The following is a 22671-nucleotide window of genomic DNA, read 5'->3' as shown; positions in this document are numbered from 1 at the left end:
TGGACCTTTTCTTGGCCTCTTTTCCTTCTGTTTGTTTGTTTTGTCCTATTCAGATTTATCTTATTTTATTATTATCCCTTAGAAGCCTGTTCGTTTCCTAATGAGAGGTAGAAAGGGAGTGGATCAAGATGGGAGGGGGAGGATCTAGGAGGAGTTGAGGGATGGCAAATCATTAGTATATATTATATGGAAAAAATTTATTTTCTTTTTTTTTTTTTTTTTTTTTGGTTTTTCGAGACAGGGTTTCTCTGTATAGCCCGGGCTGTCCTGGAACTCACTCTGTAGACCAGGCTGGCCTCAAACTCAGAAATCCGCCTGCCTCTGCCTCCCGAGTGCTGGGATTAAAGGCGTGCGCCACCACCGCCCGGCGAAAAAATTTATTTTCAATAAAAGAAAAATAGAGAGTGCATACTGTTCTTGCATAGGACCTGAGTTTGGTTCCCAGGTCCCATATCTGGCAACTCACAACTGACCATAACTCTGGCTCCAGGTGGTTCAATACCTCTGGACTCCTCAGATACTTGTACACACATGCACATTTCAACACACGTGTGCACACACACAGAGTACAAATCCATTTTTAGAAAATTGTGCCTAACAGCAATAGTATATTTTGTTGATAATTAACATTAAAATTTGTAACTAATAATTGGTATTTACATATTATTTTAGAGTTCAAAAATGCCTTTACATTTATCATTGTTCTTAATTTTCTTACAAAATGTGTGACACACTAACTCAAAAATGAAAAAAGTGGAATTGATTATTTATGTAGATAGGACCAAAATCTAAAGTTTGAGTCTATTAGAAATGATAGCTAGCTTTGAATTTCTACACAAATCTTAGTTTTCCTTAAAGGATTTATAGATGTCACCTAATACTATGGAAACACCCTTGTAGTGTAATGAAAAGGTAATATCTTGTAGAAGACTAGTGCTGAGATTTTCAAATGTTCAGACACAAGTGGATCTGAATTAAGAAAGGCACAAACTCTATACTGCAGAGAACTGAATAATGTACCTACCCTTCAGTTTCTGCCCATGCTTACCCAGGACCTCAGAATGTGGCCTTATGTAGATACAGAGTCTTTTTAGTAATACTTTTCTAAAGAGTGTGAGATTGTATCATCCTACATTCAAAAATGGGAAATAAATCCAATGGTGTATCCTTGCCAGAGAGGATACACAGAGAAACTTTGTCTTTCTTAGGAGAGAAGACCATGTATGTTGCATCTTTAATCAGCTTGGGTCCTAGTACCCTGACTAGGGGTGGAAAAGGAATAAAGAAATGTCAGACAGATAAACAGAAGAAATGCTGGGATTGGGTGGGCTGGACTCTGATGGAGAAGCTACAGCACAGAAGTTCAGTGTGTTTATTACATATAGTTGCAGGGGGCAGTTAATATGTACAGCTGAACAAAGAGGCAGGATTATTGCATACAGGTGAACAAGGAGCCAGGCACAGTGAACATTTTTAGAATACATTGCCAACAATCTTACTTGGATCAGAGGAAAGCTTTGCTTTCTCTCTGAGCTTACCCCTGAGAAGACCTATTTCCCATGATTCTAAGGCACCGAGGTCCTTGACATGGCCGTCCCCATGTCGGCAACACACATTCACTCAGGACTTTAGGAGACTTCACATCAGCAGCCACAAGCCAGGGACCAGCAAAGGTTGCTGATAGTCACCAGAATCTGGAAGGAACAAGGCACAGCTGGTCCCTTATTACCTTCGAAAGTAAAGTGACCTGGACAGTACCTTGATCTCATGTTTCTACTCTGAGACTGTAAGGGGAACACATTTCACACATTACATAGTTTGCAATTTACTTAATTGAAATGGTCTGTCTATGCTGGATTGGCTAAACTTGTAAAGGTGGATTAGCCAGGAGCATCCAGAGATCTTATGCATCCCTTTGCTTCCCCTGAGATTGTTCCAGCCTTGTCTTTCCTAACGCCTTATTCCCACCTCCCACAAAGTGACACCCTTTCTTAGGGCCCTTGTCACCTATTCTCATTGTTGCTATTTCTCTCCCATATGGAAGACTATAGCAGTTCATCTGCTTCTTTTTTTCTTTCTTTCGATGTCTGTTCTAGTGTGACTCCTGTCTTATATGCACAGGCATGCTATAGTTGTCTTGGGACTGGAGCTCATCTGGCTCGTTCCTGTGTTTCCATATTACCTGCCAGGAATCCTCATTCATAACGCCTGTTATTTGTTGAGTTTCTGTTTTCCTGATCCCATGTCTAGCAGGTTGTTGGGGTTTTTTTCCCCTAGCCTCTCACTAAACTGTACTTAGTATCCTTTTCTTTCAATTTCATTTTTTGAGCCAGGATCTTGTTAAATAGTCCAGGCCGCTCTGGAGCATGTTCTGCAGCTGAAGGCAGTTTTGATCTTGACATTTTTCTTGCCTTAACCTCCATCAGGCATCCCTATACCCTGTAAATTTTCTTTTCAGTTGTGAGGATCAAATCAAGGTTCCAGAGAATTATGAGTAAGCCCTTTACCTATGAGATACACCCATAGAAAAAATATTTTTAGCTTTGACAATTTAACACTGAAAGTTAGTTGAAGTCCTCTGTATGTGCTCCCTGTAGTGGGAGTCTGAATGTGAACTCTGGCCCCAGGTCTGACTTGTTAAGTTATACCTCTAGAGAACAGTTGATATTTTTATGTCTGAGTATCCTTTCCCCTTTTGGTATGGGAACACAGGTTTTTCTGAGGAGTACTTCCTCCCCTGTACTCAGGCTTTGGACAGAGCCCACGGTATCTCTGATTCCAAGGATGAGCATGTAAGTCATGCCTTGCTAATAAGAGCACTGCACTCTCATCCACAGAGATGAGTTTAGGTGTGAGCTTCCAATCTTAGTTTAAATTTATCATTCTGACTTTTGACTTTAGAGCATAGATTTATCATTTTTGCAATGGGTTTGAATTTTGGAGGGTGGGTCAACAAGTGAAGCCAAAACAAACATATTTAGCAACTAGGTTTTTGAATTCCTAAAAGTTATTTATATCAAAATTTATACTTTAAAAATATGTGTATTAGTGAATTTTTTTATTCTTTGTTTATACTGGCATGTGCAATTTAGACAAGCTTTAGTGAGCTTCTACTTCCTCATCTTTAAAATAAGTACACTGGGTTCAAAAGCAGTAGATTTACCTTTGCATTAATATATGTTTAAAACAATGAGTTGGTTTTTTGTTTGCATTTTTATTTTTGTTTTGTTTTGGTAGTCTAAGTGTTCTTGGTCTCGTTGTCCTTATACATTGCAGGGGTCAGAATTCAGGAACTCTCCTGGTATTCATTCCAGGAATCTGAAGCCTGAACTTGCAACCCGCAGTCATTCCTCTGCCTTACCGCCAGGGGGTTATACAAGTGCTATATCATGACAACGACGATCGTTGCATTGCGTTTATTTTAGTGTTTTTATTTTTAAGTCTCAGCAGCTGTTTAATGACTGAGATGTAGTTATAATTTATAATATAATTTATAATAAGTGATAAGTTTAGAGATTTCTGATGCAATAAAAGGGAGTGGCTAAAGTATAACACAAATTCATTTATCTTTTGCTGCAAATAGAAGTTTGGTTTCTAAAACAAAAAATCAGTAACAATGATGGACAGAAATATATTTTAGGCTTTTATGTGTTAAATAAATGACTCGATTGCTTCAATTTCAGTGATTATTTCCTACTTTGGGGGAGTCTTTTGTTTAGGGAGACCACAACTGTGATTACCATCACTGATAAGAAACATTCATTTCCCACAGTCCTAGGACTCTGTCAGACCTCAGGCAAAATTATCCACTTTAATCTTGTGCTTACATTGTCCTCTGCGTGTTTGCTTGTGCTATGCCGAATCCCTACCTCACTGTGGTCTCCTAGGACAGCAGTGATAAGGAATTGATTTGTTGGTCCCATGGAATTAGCAGATATCAAGCTCAACACCTCCTGGCAACACAGGCTTGGACTGTGGAGAAGTTAAGGAGGGAAAAAGTAGCTCAATTCAGTTATTTTTAAGGGGAAAACAGCTTCAACTTACACCATAGTCTCATGAGGAAAAGTCTTGGGGCTGGAGAGGCAGAACAGACATGGATTTTAATTAGTTCCTTCCCCTTTTACCAGGCAATCATTTATTCTCAGAGCATTTTACACTTTACAGTATTAAATTACAACTACAATTAACTAATTATTTCTTTAGTGATTATTCTGTGTTGTAAGTTTCTACTGGGACACAGTCAATAAGAATAATGTATTCTTTGAAAACTGGGAAGCTGGCTCAGTTAGTAAAGTGCTTGTTTTCCAAGCACAAAGGCCTGAGTTTGATTCCCAGAACCTATGTCAATTTTTTAAAAAAAAGCTGGGTGTGATGGCTTGTATGTGCAATCCTAGTGCCACCAGGCAGAAACAGGCACATCACTGGGCTTTTGGGTCAGCTAGTTTGTCATTTGGTGAGCTTCAACCCAGAGGAGACCTTGTTTAAAAAGATTTACAATGCCTGAGGAATTATACCAAAGTTATTCTTTGATCTCCACATATGTTTACACAAACGTACCTATACACATATGCATACACATGTACATGTGTGTGCACACACACAGTAGCACTTTGATAGTTACAGTTTCTTCACCTAGCTTAGCAACAGAGATTTGTTGAATGAATAAAAGAAAGTCTGGTAAGTTGGATGGGTGAATTAAAATCAGCCTGAGTGACGTTGCTAAGGATTTTACGTGTTCTAAGTAGAAAGGGAAGCTGTGCAAGAGTTTTGATAGAGTTTGTTATCCTGGCCTAACCTGCTGGAGTGGACTCAGGGAGGGAGAGACTGGATGCTGGGAAGTGAGTATAAAGCTGCTGAAGCAGGTGGGACTGAACTGTCAGGTGAAAGTGGGGCCAGAGAGAAGCGGCACCGTATAAGAAATACTTAATGAATCAGACAGCCGGGGCTTGATGGATTAGCCAGGAGACGAAGGGAATGAAGATCCTGCAGCTTTTGACCACACAGCTGGGTATATAGAAATGACCTTGCTGAGAGGGAGAGTCTGAAAGAGCAGATTTTAGGGAGAGATGAGGAGAACATGTTGTATTCCATGCCTGGTTCATAACAGGACAGAAAGAACTACTTCATTCTTTTTCTCACAATGGAGTGATCTTTCATTGAATATACTGAGACACAAATTATATGCCACAGTAAACTTAAGGAAAAGATAATTTTCATGGAAAACAACATTATGATACTGTGAACTTCTGTTAGAAGTGAGTAGGGCCCAGCTCACAGGTTGTTTGGTCTTGGGCAAGAGGGAGGGCATCTGATTTATTATTTTAACAGAAGTGGTGGGAAAAGCTGAGCAAAGCTACAGAAAGTTGTGTGGATTGGATGGTGGGAAGTTAGGGATGCATCCATCTGGTGACTTCTATTTTCTCTGTTTAGTAGGCGGTGGGTCACCACAGAGAAAGAGAAGGATGATCGAGGGGAGCTATTTGAGGGAAAGAAAGATTTGAAATGATCATCTTTTGACCAGTCAAACATGACTTGTCATGTGTTGGGGGCCTTCGTGAGGGGACAGTCTGCTCTGTTGTACTTCTTTTTTCTTCCTGGCATTTTAGCAACTTGAAGATGTAGAAGGTGAACAAATACTTGAGCTGACCAACATCTATTTTAAGTTGCTAACAGATGAAGGAAGAGAATGAAAGGAGATTGAAATCACAGATCATGGAGTTTTAAGCTGAATATAGAGACAGGTGAGGGACTGAGACAGTGATTATCAAATGTCCAAACACAAAACATTTATATGATGTTTGCATTCATTTAAAATTAAAATCTTACACCTTTTTCATTAGGTTGTTTTCACTATGGGGACAGTTTATAATGTTGCTTAGTTTAAAGGAAACAACTAACATGCCTTTTTGCTCTGCATCATTCAGAATTAAAGTGGGTCAGTAAATCACAAGAATCTAAAAACCTGGGAAACCATCTCTTGAAATAAGCCAGTCTTGTCTGCTATGTTTTACTTTCCTGAGGATATTTGTGATTTTAACCTGTTTCCTAGAAGTGTGGGTGTCTTATAAGGATACTTGCTACCTATAATGTCTTCATTTTAGTTGTAAGAACAGTTGCTAACACTTATTCTGTAGCTTACTGTGTACCTGGCACTATGCCAGTAGTATAGTGCCAAAGACAATCTAAGGAGTTTCTCAATAGTGAATACTTTTATTATACTGTCTTTTTAAAATTCCCTTGTCAGTCTTTTGAAGTTACATACACTATTTCTCCCTCACTTGAAAAAAATGTGAAACAAAGTTTCAGAAAGTAACATTTCAGGTTGTGCAGCTGGTAAATGATATTTGAGGCTCTAACTTCCATTTTCCCTACTCCAGACCTCTTCCTAATTTTCTACTAGAATTGCAGCAATCAAGAGAGTAGCGTGTTCTTTGTTCACTGTACCATTATAGCAGCCTCTGTAGGAAGTTTGTGATCACATGCATATCTAAACCCCAAGAATTCATGTCAGTCTTTTGGGTTCAGAGTGAGGCAAGATTGCCATGGCTTTTACATTTGTAACTTGGAGAGTATATATAGGAAATGATCTGCAAACTCCTGTTTGGAACTTGTTTTCTTCTGTAACAGTCTTCCCTTTTGTCCCTCATATACCCACTGGAAAATACAGTATCTTTTGTGTCACATTTTTGCTTAGGTAGCCAATATATTTGGAAACATGTTGGCGTCCAGAGGCAGAAACCAGCTAGAGCTGGAATCAGTACCATGGAGAGCTCCACGTTTCTGGGCTGTCAGTGCAATGATTTTTACAATCTTACTATGCTAAGTTCTATCAGAATAGATTTTTTTTTTTAAAAAGGGTCTCATTGTGTATTGTGTAGCCCTGGTTGACTAGGAATAGCTATATAGCATGCTAGCTTCTAACTCACAGAGATCTGCCTGCCTCTACCTCTGCCTTTCCAACTGGGATTAAAAGTATGCACCACCAGGCTTGGCCTGAGTTTTTCATTTCACATATAAAGGCATTCAAAAGGAGAATAATGAAAGATAAATGTCTTTGGCAAAAGGAGCATGGTAAGCTATGAGAAAAGTCAGAACAGGATCCAAGTCTTTATGCACAATTCAATGTGAGATTATACAATAGAGCTATTTTCGATTCTGTAATTGTCTCTCAAAGGTAGTTCAGATAATGTGTTTTTTTAAGTAAAATATTCTGTATACTATTTTAATTCTAAGAATAATTGATTTTTTTTTTTGGTGCGGCTGGGAATTGGATCCAGGACCTTTCTTTTCCAAGGTAGTCATTCAACTGCTGCTCTCCATCCAGCTTGTGTTCTAGACTGGTGGAATTTAAGATAACTTTGTAAAACTACAACAAGGGGATGGTGTCTTTCCTTCAGATCCCACAGTGGCTTTTGGTGGAGGCTCTTTTTAAAATTATTTTTTAAAAGATGTATTTATTTTTATTTATATGAATACACTGTAGCTGTCTTCAGACACACCAGAAGAGGGCATCAGATCCCATTACAGATGGTTGTGAGCCACAATATGGTTGCTGGGGATTGAACTCAGGACCTCTGGAAGAGCAGTCAGTACTTTTAACTGCTGAGCCATCTCTCCAGCTCCAGGAGGCTCTTCTTTATATTGAAACAGATGCAGAAGCTGTTGTGCTTAGTGACACAGTTGCCACGTTCCCTATTTTTTGCATGGGCTCAGAGAATACTTTCTTGAAAAGAGGCATGAAAACATGCTATTCTTCAAATTGCTGCTACTCCAGTGGATTTTACAGTATAGACAGATTCCTCAATGCCAGGACTGAAGGTCTGAGAAGTTCTGTGAACTTCTTTGTCTTCTATGCTGTATGTTCTGAGCTACTCTGCATTCTCTGAAAAAGAACACTTAGACTGTTCCTGCATCAGCCTCCTTGGATTTTAAACATCTCTCTGGAGCACAGAGAATAGTCCTTAAGTAGTCTAACTGCAAAGAAAGCCCATCCTTGGGCACAGACTCTGTCTGTATACAAGGCTTTGTGAATTCTGGAGATGTCAGGATCCTACCCCTTCTGGCAGGATGTCCTCAGGCATTCGTTCAGCTTTTCTAAGAAAGGAGCTTTTCTGGCTTGTTTTTACTTCATTTTGTTCCTTTGTTTTGTACTTTTCAATGATAATTATGCACTTGTCAAGTGCTTCAGTTACTAATATGCTGACACATCCTTATTTAATCCTCACACCAGTCATATGGAACGCATAGCATTCACAGTTTAGCTTGGGGAGTCAGCAAACATTTATTGAATGTTGGTTATATACTAGGCATTGTGCTAGAACCTCTCATTTATACATATTTGTGCACGTACACATAATTTTAAAGGACTCATTTTTTGTTTGTTTTTGTTTTCTGAAAAACTGGAAGCTTAAAGAGCTTGTGCTTCATTTATTTCTGGTTTCTAGTACTTACTACCCAGTTATAACTGTACTTGGCATTAGAAGGCATGTCTAATGTGCACCACAATTCATGGAGTGCCTGAAAGTGTCATATTTTTGGAACATGGAGTAGAACTTAAGTAACTGTTAAGCTTTTGTTCTCAGTCATCTTCCAAGGTCAAGAGTTAATTGTAAGATAGCAAGAAGAAACAAAATTGTCATGGGACAGAAAAGTTAACAGATCTGTAGAGGGGTAGGACATGAACTGAGGAGCCTAGAACTGCTCTAGCGCCTGGTCCTATGGCTAGGATAATAGACTTGTGTTAAATGGGTTAGGCCAGTAGAGGATTTGTGAGAGTGCTGGGAGTGCAGAGTGGGGTCAGGAAAGCAAGATAGAAGAGTGTAGCAGCCAGATCTGGTCATGCCTTCCTTCTTTGTGAAAAGAGAGAAAAATAGATTAATTTTGTTCCAAAGAGCTGTAACATATCCAAGATTATTAATTAGTATTGCCCCTGTGGTTTAGCTTTCCAATCAGTGGTAGGTTAGAGGTTTGAACACATAGCCAGTGCACTTACTTTCCTTTGACTGCCAAGTACAGCTTTGAATTTATTACTGTTAGATTATAGGGCCGTGCATTTAAGACACTAATCATTTTAAAAACCAGATTCCCATAGCCTCAAGAAATTGGGCACTAACTCCCTATCCTCATTCCTAGACTGTGCAGCTCTCTCTGAGATAAAGAGTTAGAAAGATATGTTGTGCTGTGACTTTTACAGTTTTTGGTCCTTCCCAGGACCTGGCTCCTTCGTGTTCCTTTGTCACTCAAGTTATTCCAAACTTACTCATGTGGTGCTAAACTTCCCACAAGCCTCCAAGACTCATCAGAGTCACACACACCCTTATTCAGTGGGATTTCTCTGAAAGCTCTTCTCTCTACCTCCCCTCCTTCACCACTGTCATTTTTCCATGACAGCTCCCACTTGAAGGTATCCCTTTAAATACAGCTCTTCTTTGTGTTTTATAGGAAGCCTCTCCTTTCCTTTAAGGCCCTCTTATGCTATTTTTGCAGTGTGCTATTCCTTTTTTAATGCTCTCCCATTGCAAGGCTGGATCATGATCTTGAAGTTCTTTTTCCTAAAACAGCTAATTCCTCAAGGGCAATTATGTGTCAGCTTCTCTCAGGAACCAACAACCATGCTGCTGCTCCTCTTCCTTTAAGTCAGCCTTCCTGAGGATGACTTTTTTTCAGCATACTTTACATACATGGTTTCCATCACACTGTACAATTGAAAAATCTCACATGTCATTTCCATTATATATATGAAGAGACAGAGACAAAGGTAAACAACCATGTGCAGTTAGACATTGGCTTACATTAGAGCTAGGATTTGGGTTCTGAGTGAGTCTTCCTTCTTATTTACTTAGGAAATAGATGACTAAAAAGGAACCAGAATGCAGATTCCCCAGAGACTGTTAGTTATTCCAGTTATTAACCTTTATGTGTGTATAGTGTGGATGATAGTAATTTACTTCTTTTCCTGACAGTGATTGTTCCATCTCAAGAAAACTGTTCCTTCCAATGCTGAACAGTTTGACTCATTAGTTCCACTCCTCTCTCGGCCCTTCTGCTAACACTGGGCATTAGCTTGCCAGTGCTCACTGAATTAATCAAGATAGAAGCACCCAGGAGGGTGGATATGAAGTCAGTGCTGGAATAAGGGGATAACTTAAAACCCAGAAAGGAATGTGAGTTCTGGAGACGCATTTGGTATGTCTTTTTCTGTTCTTTTTGTGGTGTTATCTGTGCTAAGCAACACTGTAAGGAATACATAGCCTTACTACCGCCTACCCGGCCTCCTGAGAGGCTCTCTTGTTCCAGTTCCACAATAGTCCTGACTAATTTTTCATATTTCAGAATAACTCTAAGAGTCTTAATATTTGGCTCCAAAATAGATCTCACCCCTGAGATGGACCAAAATCTAGCTTTCTGGTTATATGCAACATGAAAGTAGGCTGTCAAAGCAGCTCCTTAAGAGAACTGTTACTGAGTCTGAGAGTAGAAATGTAGTTACCAACTACTGACTCTAACAAAGAAGTCAGAAGCTGTTACTTCTGGCCCTGCACTGTAAACAGATGAACAATATGAAAATTATTCATTTTTCCTGGACTCATCTAAGAACTGAGATTCCAGAACAAACTACGCGTGGCGGCTGAATTTGGTTACCTATTTGACAAACCTGGAAAGAGAAAACCTTGGCTGAAATTTGCCTCCATCAGATTAGTCTGTAGGCATATCTATGGGGCACTGTCTTGATTGCTATTAATATAGTAATGTAATAAACATAATAATTTAGCTCAAACAGTATTAGTTCATTAATTTGTGACGAATGTACTAAAGATGTTAACAGGAATCTGGGTTTGAGGATAATGCAAGCTGTGTGCTACTTTTACATTTTTTCCCCTGTAAATCTGAAACTGTCTTAAATAATAAAATTTAGTTTTATAGAATGAAAGTAGTTGTTTCAACATCAGAAGTAAAATAAACAAAATATTACTGGGGAAAACAGAATTAGAGTGATCTGTTCTAGAAAATAAAAAGTTAGAATGAAAAAAAAATTAATCAGACTGCATGAGATGAACTTGCTGTTTACTGTAAACTCTATCCTGACCTCCTAGCATCAGGGAGGTAGCAAGAGTACAGTATGTTGTGATTGGTGAGAGGTGAGGTTAAAGGAATCTGAGGACATTGAACTTGGACTTTGAAGTTCCAGTTCTAACTCTGCCTGAGAATTATCCCCACTCCCCACCCACCTTATTGAGGATTAAATCCAGGGCCTCATACACACTAGAGAAGTGCTATACCACTGAACTTCCTCAGACCTTCTTTGCTTTTTAAATAGCAAAAGAATTGTTTGTTGATGTTATTTTTAATCATAATACAACATTATTGGCTTAGAGCAATTTTTAATCATTTAACTTTAGGAAAATCACTGTATTCTCAGGTCCTTAGATTCTTTAGCTTTACAGTGAGAACATTGGACAAAGTGATCACTGCAGTCTTGAGCACAGTTAATATTTGAGGGCTTATGTGGTGTAGTGAGTTGAGACTGATAAACTTTACTTAGAGTTCCAGGTCTATAATAGAAGTGTCAAGAATTATAACCATATTTATCTCTTGAGCCTAGAGCCCAGCCCAGAGAATGAATATTTTTCTCCTAGGCTACACTTCTGTAGCGATTGCCTCTTCTCTTAGCTCTTCACACAAGGTCAGATAGATTTCTTAATCTCCCAGATAGATTCAACTTACGGTCTTCATAGTTTTAGAACAGCAAAGTTGATATGAAGGCACACAGACACAACATGAGGATTGATTGCACTTGTTGCTGGAGGTGTGCTGAAAGTTGTTAGAAATACATTGAGTATCTGTGTGACTCCTTCATGGTGTTATACATGAAGACTCACAACTACTTTTCTATGGGATTTATATTTTATAAGCTCCAGACTCCCTTGAGAGGGAGAAGATGAATGAATGTTTTCTTGACTTATATACTTCTGTGTCAAACTCTATCTCTTTATCATGCCTGCAACTTTAAATCTGCCTTTAACTATTTTAAATTAAAATTTAAACTCAAATGTACTAAGTATATTTGGTTGTATTTAACACTTGATATCCCTGGTGTGTGTGTGTGTGTGTGTGTGTGTGTGTGTGTGTGTGTGTGTATTTTTGGTGCATGCCCTTAGGTACAAGGTACACATGCAGAGGCCTTAAGATAGCATCTCACTGCATTTTTATGGCTAGTCTATGTTGGCCACTCTTCTAGCTCTTGGATTGGCTTTTCTCTGGTTCTCAAAACCTAGCTTTTCCCTCGGGTGCTAGGGCTTTGAACTCTAGCTCTCATGTGTCCAGAGCAACCTCTCTTACTCACCAAGCCATGTCCCCAGCTTCATGTCTCCATGTTTATAGAAACATCTGAAGATCTACCTTTCCATTATGAAAACATTCTTATGTCATTCTTGAACTTAACTGGTAAGTCTCTGTCTGTACAATCTTAGGCTGGCAGTTGTTTTCTCTTAGAATGTTGATAGCATCTCTCTGTTTCCTTTTGGTGTCTAGAGTTTTCCCAGGGCAGTTGGGAACCACTTGTTACCTGATCTTTTGAATGTAATCTTTTCCCACTCATTTACCTGAAGTTAGCTAGAATTTTCTCTTTGGCTTGCTCTTTTTAAATTTATGATGATAACCTCCTTCCCCTGTATTTCCAACAATATTTTTTTTCCAAGAAAGAACAATGAGGCACGGAACAATTTTATTATTTTACTTTTCAGGAGACCATTAGATGTGTACTGCTCATGGTTTGGATTATCAGTCAGAAGTGATTTTTATTTAAGACGCTAAAACCCTTAAGCTTTCCAGCTAGGTCTTTGTTGGCATGCAGAATGTTCAAATACTACAGGGCTTGAGGTCAGATTTTGTTTAAATGTATGTCCATTAATGTGCCTTCCCCACCCTACCCCCTATTTTTGACTTGAGGCTAGACATGTCTTTAGAAATTCTTGTACATCATGGTCCTGATATTATAGGACTCTAACTTAATTTACAAAACTATAGAGGAAACACAACAGAGCAGATATGTTCTAAAACACTGTCATTTAGCAAATTGAGTTTCTACTAACCATAATCTTTCAAGTGAATCAAAGACCGTATTAGTAACAATGTTCTCATTTTCTAGTTAATTATTATAGAAAGCACTAAAATATTTACACACATATATATTTATAATATATTAATTATACATATAATATAATTATATTATAAATATATATAATTATATCTATATATAATATAGATATTTACATATATATATATCAGTGCCCTCCACAACAGTTACTATCATAACTGTTCAGTATCTCATTGTTCCCTCCTGGAAAATTATTTAATTTAATTTTTATTTTTTTATTGGATATTTTATTTATGTACATTTCAGATGTAATCCCCTTTCCCCATTTTCCTTCCCTAGAACTCCCTATCCCATCCCCCCTCCTCCTTTTTGCTTTTATACCATTTTAATTACATGCATGTATTAAGGTCAGTTCTAGGTTGAGGGTCTAGCAACACAATAGATGCAAATAGTCAAGGAACAAGCAAGACAATAAACACAAATAGTCAAAGAACAAGCAAGGCATTAAACACAATTATGTGAACACTCCTGTGATCACTGATTCTCAGGGCTTATCAGGATGACCAAAATATCTGAGCCAAATTTCCTGTCCTAGCCCAGAGCCATTTTCATGTCTGAAGCCTACTTCCTTGTTCTAGCCTAAAGTTTAGATTCCTGTCTAAAATTACTTCTTTGTTCTAGCCTAATATTTAGATTCCTGCCTGAAATTACTTCTTTGTTCTAGCCTAATGTCAGATTCCTGCCTGAAGCCCACTTTCGTGTCCTTGGCCAATGTCATATTCCTGCCAAGCAACCTATTTCCTTGTCCTTGGCCCATGTCAGATTCTTATTTTTTTTTCTAGCATGTTTCTTCCCCTGGTCTTCCAGTTGAATTTTCTTACTGTGATATAATTTTCTTTAATTTTTTTTCTGCCTAAAGTATGCACCCCAGTAGTATTTATGTTGAGACTTGTAAAAACACTATCATAATAGGTCTTAGAAAATATTTTTCACCTCATCACAAAGCCATCCTTGTTCACAACATCTATCTCCCCGCCTTTGCAGCCCCTAGGCAAACACTAATGGCATGCTTTCTATCTTTTCAGAATTGAATTCTGGCCACTCCCATTTAGAGAAAATTATGCAGTATATGCTTTCTTGTGATTGGTTTCTTTAACTTAGCATAGTGTTTCCAAGGTTCAAATATTTATGGCATTTATCTGTGCTTTGTTCTCTTGCAAGTGACATTTCATTTTATGTCTAGATTGTTCTTTATTTGTTCATCAGCTGATAAACATTTGTGTTTCTGATTTGAGGTTACTAGGACTAATATAGCTATGAACATTTCTGTGTAAATTGGGTGAACATTTGTTTTAAATTCTCTTTGGTGTATCTAAGAATGGAATGGTTGGCTTACATATAAATATTGTGCTTAGCCTTTTAAGGAACTGCCAAACTTCCACACTTCTTTTTTTTTTTTTTTTTTTTTTTTTTTTTTCGGGGACGGGGTTTCTCTGTGTAGCCCTGGCTGTTCTGGAACTCACTCTGTAGACCAGGCTGGCCTCGAACTCAGAAATCCGCCTGCCTCTGCCTCCCAAGTGCTGGGATTAAAGGCGTGCGCCACCACCGCCCGGCCACTTCCACACTTCTACAATACAACATTTTAAAGTCCAACCATAAGTCTAGTCTCTCCACATTCTTACCAAAACTTGTCATTTTTGTTATAGTTCTGTGTTTTAGTATTTCAGTTTTGATTTGCCTTTTCCTGATGCTTAGTAATGTTGAATATTTTTCATGGGCTCTTTCTATTTGTATCCTATAATCATTTTTAAAAACTGAATTATTTGTCTTATTAATGAATTATTAATTTGTTATACTTGATTTATGAATATTTTCTGCTATTCAGTGAGTTTTTTCTTCAGTGAGAGTTTATTCTGTGTTTTATTTTTGTGATGTTGAAGATCAAATCTAGGACCTTTCACCTTTTAAAGAAGTGCTATACTACTGAGCTATTTGAAGGTTGGTGCCTTTAGAAATACAAAAATGAAGTGAATTTTCTTTTTCCTGTATTGATTGTAGGTTTGAAGTCAAGTATGTTTTCTAATTCAAGGTCACAAGACTTTATGGCTATCTTTTAAGAATTTTATAGATTAACTTTTTATATTTCGGTGTGTGTGTTTGTGTGTATATGTGTGTGTGTGTGTGTGTGTGTGTGTGTGTGTGTGAGAGAGAGAGAGAGAGAGAGAGAGAGAGAGAGAGAAAGAGAGAGAGAGAGAAAGAGACAGACAGACAACAGACAGACAGCACTGTCAATTGGAGATCAAGTGTTCAAATGCCTGACATTATGGAGGCATCACTTCAAACACTACAGTTGATGAACTCAGATAAAAACCTAGATCTTAATCAGTCTGGTTGCTTTCTGAACATTTAGCTAGCCTTTACCGAAGCTAGCCTGATCATGTCACCAAGGAGATGGAAACAAAGGTGGTTTTTACAATATGGGGTTTCTTCATCTCTAGAGAAATAGAATTGATACCACAGGGAATCACATTAAATGCTTAGATTAGATAATGAGAAATCTCTTGTTTTATTTGTAAGAAAATTACCTTATGTGTAAGTGGTACGTCAACTAATATTGTCTTAGTTTGGGTTTTACTGCTGTGAACAGACACCATGACCAAGGCAACTCTTATAAGAACAACATTATTTTGGGGCTGGCTTATAGGTTCAGAGGTTCACCAAGGTATCACCAAGGTGTGGGGAGCATGGCGGTAACCAGGCAGACTTTGGGCTGGAGGAGCTAAAAGTTCTACATCTTTATCTGAAGGCCAATAGAAGAAGACTGGCTTCCAGGTAGCTAAACAAGGGTCTTAAATCCTACACCCGCAGTGACACACTTCCTGGAGGGCCATACCTACTCCAACAAGGCCACACCTCTAAATAGTGCCACTTCCTGGGTCAAGCATATTCAAACCACCACAAATATATATGTCTTTTAGTGCCTAACAGGATAGAGAAGACTGCCCTTCCATTGTGGTAAAATCATGAAATAACCACATCTCCACATTTATCTGTGGATATTGCTTATATCTTTTTTTAAATAGTTTTGCACTTATCTTAAAATTATAAAACAAATCTCCCTGGTCATTATTGAAAAGATGCTCTACTTTTCTCTAGCTTAATTTTTTGTATATGCTGTCAATTATCAAGGCAATATTTTCTTCAGTGTTTTGTCAGTGACTTAAGCATTGGTCATTTTTTTTTCCATTTCTAAAATCATTAGAACTAAATACAAGCTTTAAAAACTATTCAGAGAAAAAGTGTGGCTATTTATAATGCTGTGTCGAAAGTAAGGTTTTCAGCACTTGGGAGGCAGAGGCAGGTGGATTTCTGAGTTCTAGGCCAGCCTGGTCTACAGAGTGAGTTCCAGGACAGCAAGGCCTTACAGAGAAACCCTGTCTCGAAAAACAAAACAAAAAAAAAAACAAAAAAAAAAACAAAAAAAGAAAGTAAGGTTTTAACACAATGAATTGGTCACTGTTTTTAAAGAGCATGTAGCTGGTGGTGTGAGCATACAACCTCCTTCAAGTACCGATCAGGTACTGTTGTAGCTCCCTTAGACTACAGGTACTAATTTCTGAATAGGATAATATAGTGACCACTGCAAATGGGAAGTCACTTTTTAAAGATCAATAGTACTAAGTGCCAACATTATGCCAGATATTTTTATGTGTTTGAATCCTTATATAACAACCCCTTAGGCCAGTATCATTACTCATCAGAATTAAGGAAGGTTAAGTAACTTGTTCAGTATCACTTGGCTGTGTGTTTTGAACACAAGTCTGTCTTTGCAAATCTTGAGTTCTTATCACAATGCTTCTGGAAATTAGTGTGTCCCTCATAACTCTAAGATTACCTGTCAATTGCCCCAGTAGTCATGGGTAGTATGAAGTAACAAAATTTTTCCAAGTTAACCTCCACCTGGGAATTTGTAGACTTGTAGATGGTAAGAGAGATGAGGAAGGGATGCTGAAGGAATTCTGAACCAGCTGCTAGCTAGAACTTGATAGAAGGAGGGGTGTTATGAAGGAGGAGTTAGTTTCCTTCCTGATTTTTAATACATTGTTTTTCTGTTCAGTGCAGTTTGCAAACAGTATACAGTGGCCACCTTGTCTCCTCCCTAATCTAGTCTCCAGAGCTAGTTAAGTAAGTAGATATAATTCAGCACAGAACTTTATGCCAGTAACCCAATTAAAGTAGATACACTGCTAGGAAAATTTGTGTAAGACTATTTTAAGTCTGGCAATAATTTAAACTCAGCCTTCTGCAAAATCTTTAAAGTGACTTGTGATTCCAGTGGTGGTAGAAGAAAATAAATTTATGCTTAAGAATTTGAGGCCTGAGAATGTAGTTCAGTGGTGAGATACCAGCTTATTGTGAAGGGTTGGTTCCCAGAATCCAGCTGGAGGGTGGAGATATGAAGGCTGAAGAACAGGGTCCAGGAAGGCATGGCAGGCACAGTGTCTACCTACAGAGAAAGCAAACAACAACAACAGAAAACCAAAAAACCAAAACCAAAACCAAAACAAACAAACAAACAAACAAAAAACAGGCTGAGGAGCTGTCCAAGGAAGACAAGCTTCTAAGCAGACACAGAAAGAGATATGGCCTGGGCATGATAGAACATGCATTTAATTCTAATACTTAGGAAGCAGAGGCAAGTAGATCTCTATGAGTTAGACACTAGCTTGGTCTACATATCAAGTTCTAGGCCAGCTGGGGCTATATAATGAGATCCTATCTTTTAAAAAAAAATTTAAAAAGTGATTGGAAGAACACAAAGAACTAAATGCAATTAAGAGACCTCAACAAATGGCACGAGAGAGATGCCCATATGTCCCACCCACTCCGCTCCAGCAAGCAGGAAAACAGTTTCCCTCACCTTGCCTGAGCAAACTGTAAAGCCAGCCATAAGGGCCTGAGTGCAGGAGCATTGGGCCCACCCCGAACTGGCCCTGCCCCTCCCCTGGGTAAAGTTAGAGAGCTGGCCCTGGTGGTGGGGGTGCAGGAGGTGGGCTGACCAACTCAGCTTTTACCCAGGCCCAGATCCAGGACTTTGAGTTGGCCCACCCCAATATCTACCTTATCTGTGAACTGCTGGAGCATGTGAAGGGGCCAGTTCTGCAGAGCCAAAGCTGCAGGATCTCCATAACACAGGGAAAAAAGGATATCAGAAAAGAGTCTTGGTGAGGATCCAGTATTGATAGTATAACAGAAGACAGAGGCCTCGAACCTGACCGATGACTCATTGCAATGAACATTTTCAAGTAAAGTTATTTGGGCAAAAGTTATACTGTGTGACACACTGTGACACACCACAGCTTCCATGGCAAGATTTTGTTTGTTTGTGTGTTTGCTTGCTTGCTTTTGGAGAGAAGGTTACAAGGGTGGAGGGAAGATAGGAAGATATAAGGAGATGAGTGGGATTGGGGTGCATGATGGGAAACTCTCAAACAATAAAAAGTTAAGAAAAAGTCTCAGCAAAAGTAAGCTGTTCTTGTATCTGATATGATGACCATTTATACCATTCTTATCCAATATCTTGAATCTCTGTTTTTAATACATATAGCTAGAATGAAAGGTTGTCTTGGAACCTTGGAGTTACACATAATAATAAAAATTTGTTTAAAACACACACACACACACACACACACACACACACACACACACACACACACAAATAGGGATGTTGAGATACCCCAGCTGGCAGAGGCACTTATTGCCAAGCCTGACAACCTGAGTTTAAGTCCCAAGATCCACATAATGGAAGGAGAGAACTGACCCCCCACAAATTGTTCTCTCATCTCCTGATCTCCTGTGTGTGTGGTGGCATGCCTCTCCAGAAATAAATAAATAAATAAATAAATAAATAAATAAACAAATAAATGGATAGATGGATGGACGGACGGACAGATGGGCGGACAGATGGATGGATGGATGGACGGACAGATGGATGGATGGATGGGTGGGTGGGTGGGTGGATGGATGGATGGATGGATGTGAAAAGTGAGAGCCTGCTCTTTTATATGCAAATGCAATTGTCTTCTTAAATACAATGCAGCCAGAGGGTTTATAATATGAAATCTCAAGAGGAACTGCTTTAGAGGAGAATGGCATATATAATAGCATCTTCTGATTTTAGAAGGAATGAGCTATTGTTTGCAGATAGTTTTGCATCTCTCCAGTAAAAGAAGACTGAAATAATGTGCTTTTCAGCATTCCTTATTTTAGTGTATATTATAATGATTAGGGTGTTAATTTTAGATGGTTGAGCTTTTAGTACCTTGTATTTTCTCTTGTTGATATAATCATGCATCTTCTAAAAGAGTGCTCAACAAGACTATTCAATTGATCAGCCTTGTTAGACTTAGAGGTGATGTTCTCCACCTTTCTGCAATTAGTTCAGCTGATTTTTTTTCCCTAACTGTGCTTGAAAATCAGAGAACCAGAGTCCCCAAAGTATTTTTCTAATCCATCCTTCTGACATCATGTGTACCTCCTCCCCACTATGCTCGTCTCTGTCAGTGATAAAATTTCATCCTTGAATCTCTAAATAGATTTACTTGTAATTTATTTTCCCACTTGCCTGTGTCATTATTTCTTCAAGGCCCAACTCAAGTATTACTTTCTTCCAAGAGCTTTCCTGTATTGTTTACATTGTTCTTACTTCCCCTGTGTTTCAGATAAGAATTTCTTTTTAAAACTTTCAAAAATCCAAGAGAAAGTAATATAATCAAACTCAATTACAGGAAAAGAAAATTAAAGGACAATGTGTCTACTGAATATAGATAGAAAAATCCTCAACAAAATCCTAGCAGGCCAAATTCAAAAGGATATCAGAAAAATCATTATAATCAAGTATATTTCTCCCTTGGATGCAAGGAAGTTTTAACATGTGTAAAACAATGAATGTAATACAACATGAAAGCCAAAAATTATAGGATCATTTCAATAGAGACAGGAAAAGCATTTTACAAGGATGTCTGCTCTGAAAAACTTCTGTTCAGTGGTCAGCAGTGGTGGCACACACCTTTAATCCCAGGACTTGGGAGGTATTGGCTGGGCATTCTCTGTGAGTTTGAGGCTAGCCTGGTCTACAAATAGAGTTAAGGATAGCCAGGACTCTGTTATACAGAGAAACTTGGTCTCAAAAAACAAAAACAAAAACAAACAAACCCCAAAACCAAACAGACAACGTGCCTGCAAACCCCCCACCCCCATCAGCATAGAACTAGAAGTCCTGCTAAGATCATTAGGCAGAAACAAGAAAAAAATGTATCTAAATATGAAAAGGAAAAATGAAAGTGAAATTATGTCTCTGCTCTCTTCTTATATATTTAAAAACAAAAAGAGTAAGAATTCTACCCAAAGAGAATCTGGTAAACAGATTCAGTAAAGTGTATGCCATAAAACCAATAAAGTTTCTATATTCAACAAACTATGCAAAATAATTTTTTTAAAAAGAAAACTGTCTCAGGCTGAAGAGATGGCTCAGCCATTAAAGGGTAGGCTCATAACCAAAAATATAAGAGAACAGTTTCATATTCACTAATATTCTTTAAAAGTCTATGAGTGTGTTTGACAAAAGAGGCAAAAGACTTATATGTCAAAAACTTGGAAACATTTAAGAAAGAATTTCAAGATGACAAAAATATATTTGTGTGTATGTTCTACTCATGGATTGAAAGCATGTTGTTATATTTTATACTACCTAAAACAATGTATAGATACAATAGAGTCCCTTTTAAAATTCTAGTATCTTTTTTTTACTATAAGTATAGTAGAAAGTTCTCCTATACTTAACAAAATCACAAAAAGCCCCAGAACATTTAATCCTAAGTATAAAATAACAGAGATATCACACTTCCTAACTTTAAAATAAAAGGCTATTATGATCAAAATAGCATGATACTGACATGAAATATATACCAACAGAATAAGAATATCCATAAATGAAGCATACATATATAGTTAATTGGTTTTCCTTGGAGGCACCAAGAACACATATGTGGAAAGGTAGAAAGAACATTCTCTTCAGCACATAAGTTATGGGTATCACAAGTCAGGACTGAAGTTGGATGCTTATCTCACACCTTATGCAAAAATCAGCTCAGATTGTATTAAAGACCTAGATATAAGACCTAAACTAAAACTTCTACAATAAAACATAAGTGACTTTCTGTGACATTGATCTGGATGAGAGAATCTGAGTAGCTTTGAAGGATGAATACATATCCCTCAGACTGACAGTGGAGTATAGTGTTCTACACAAGAGCTTCATTTCCAGGCTGAGAGAATAACATAAAGTGAAAATGTAGGAATTATGTATTTAAAGGTAGATGCTATGGTATGATGGTATGGAAAGGAATCTGCAAAGGTTGAATTCAGAAAGTTAGGAAGGGCCAAAGGTGAGAAGGTCCTTGAAAACCAGCCATACCATAAGTTGATTTTATTTTTGTTTTTATTGTTTTGTCAAAAGAGTACAAAGATCAAAGAGTTTTTAGAAGATTAGGTAATACAGCTATGTGCCCCTAAACTTTTTGAGTCTTTGAATCCCTGAAATTTAAATTCAAGACTTCAGACATTCAGAGTTCATTGTTTTCTGAGAATAAGAAATTCTTAGGAGTAAAAAGGATCTTAATTGTTATCCAGTCCATCAGTTATCAAATCTATCTGTGCATTAAAAAGTCAAGTAGATTTTTTTATAAATAAGAATTTCTAGTTTCTATCTCACATTTCTATTAAGCCCAATTTTTCTTATAATAAGATTTATGGGTAGTTCTTACGTAACCAGATAGAGATAAACACTGGCTTTATCAACCTTCTTTATCATTCAGATCCCACAAATGCTTTTCTTTGAGTATGAAAATATTTTTTCTTCCTGTTCTGTTTGTTATTCTATTTATGCCTTGAACTTAATTCACCTAATTATCATTCCTCCAACATTTTCTTTATCTAGGACTTCTCTTCATACCCTAAATAGTTACTGACTGACAATTTAGAACCTTCAGGAGATGTGAGAAGTGTTTATTGAGTTAGGGTTTGAGATGACGGGAGTAATTTGTTCTTTCTCTTCCCTCCCTCCCTCCCTCCTTTCTTTCCTCCCTCCCTTCCTTTCTTCCTCCTTCCTTCTCTCCTCTTCTCCCTCCTCCTCATCTTCCTCCTTCTTCTCCCTTCCTCCTTCCCTCCATCTCTGTTTTTTTTTGGGGGGGGGTGGGCTTTCACTATGTAGCTCTGGTTATCCTGGAACTCACTTTGTAGACCAGGCAGGCCTCTGCCTTCCCAGTGTTAGGATTAAAGATGTGTGCCACCACACCTGGCTTGGAGCAGTTAAGTTTCCTCAAGGAGCATGGTGACCTGAAAATAGGTCTATAAACCTTTTTCCTTTTCCTCATCTTCATGACTATCCTTACCAGGTGTATGCTGAGATCCTTCTTTCCCAAGTTCTGTTAGCCATCCTAATGACCGTCTCTGGCCTTGAAATGAGTATCTCTCTCTCTCTCTCTCTCTCTCTCTCTCTCTCTCTCTCTCTCTCT

General features: G+C 38.1%; 1 protein-coding gene and 1 pseudogene across 1 annotated transcript in view; one reads left to right on the top strand and one right to left on the bottom strand.

The window, feature by feature from the left end:
- The window catches only part of Syn2 (synapsin II), a 145226-nt gene that overhangs the window by 33132 nt on the left and 89423 nt on the right, over positions 1 to 22671 (top strand). The gene's annotated exons all lie outside the window — the stretch shown is intronic.
- The window catches only part of LOC114609199, a 14869-nt pseudogene continuing 9657 nt past the window's right edge, over positions 17460 to 22671 (bottom strand).

This window comes from Grammomys surdaster, unplaced genomic scaffold (genome assembly GCF_004785775.1).
Source record: "Grammomys surdaster isolate TR1022 unplaced genomic scaffold, NIH_TR_1.0 125950, whole genome shotgun sequence".
NCBI classification, from domain to species: Eukaryota; Metazoa; Chordata; class Mammalia; order Rodentia; family Muridae; genus Grammomys; species Grammomys surdaster.
Note: the sequence above shows the minus strand (reverse complement) of the source record. Positions and strands in the feature narration are given on the sequence as shown.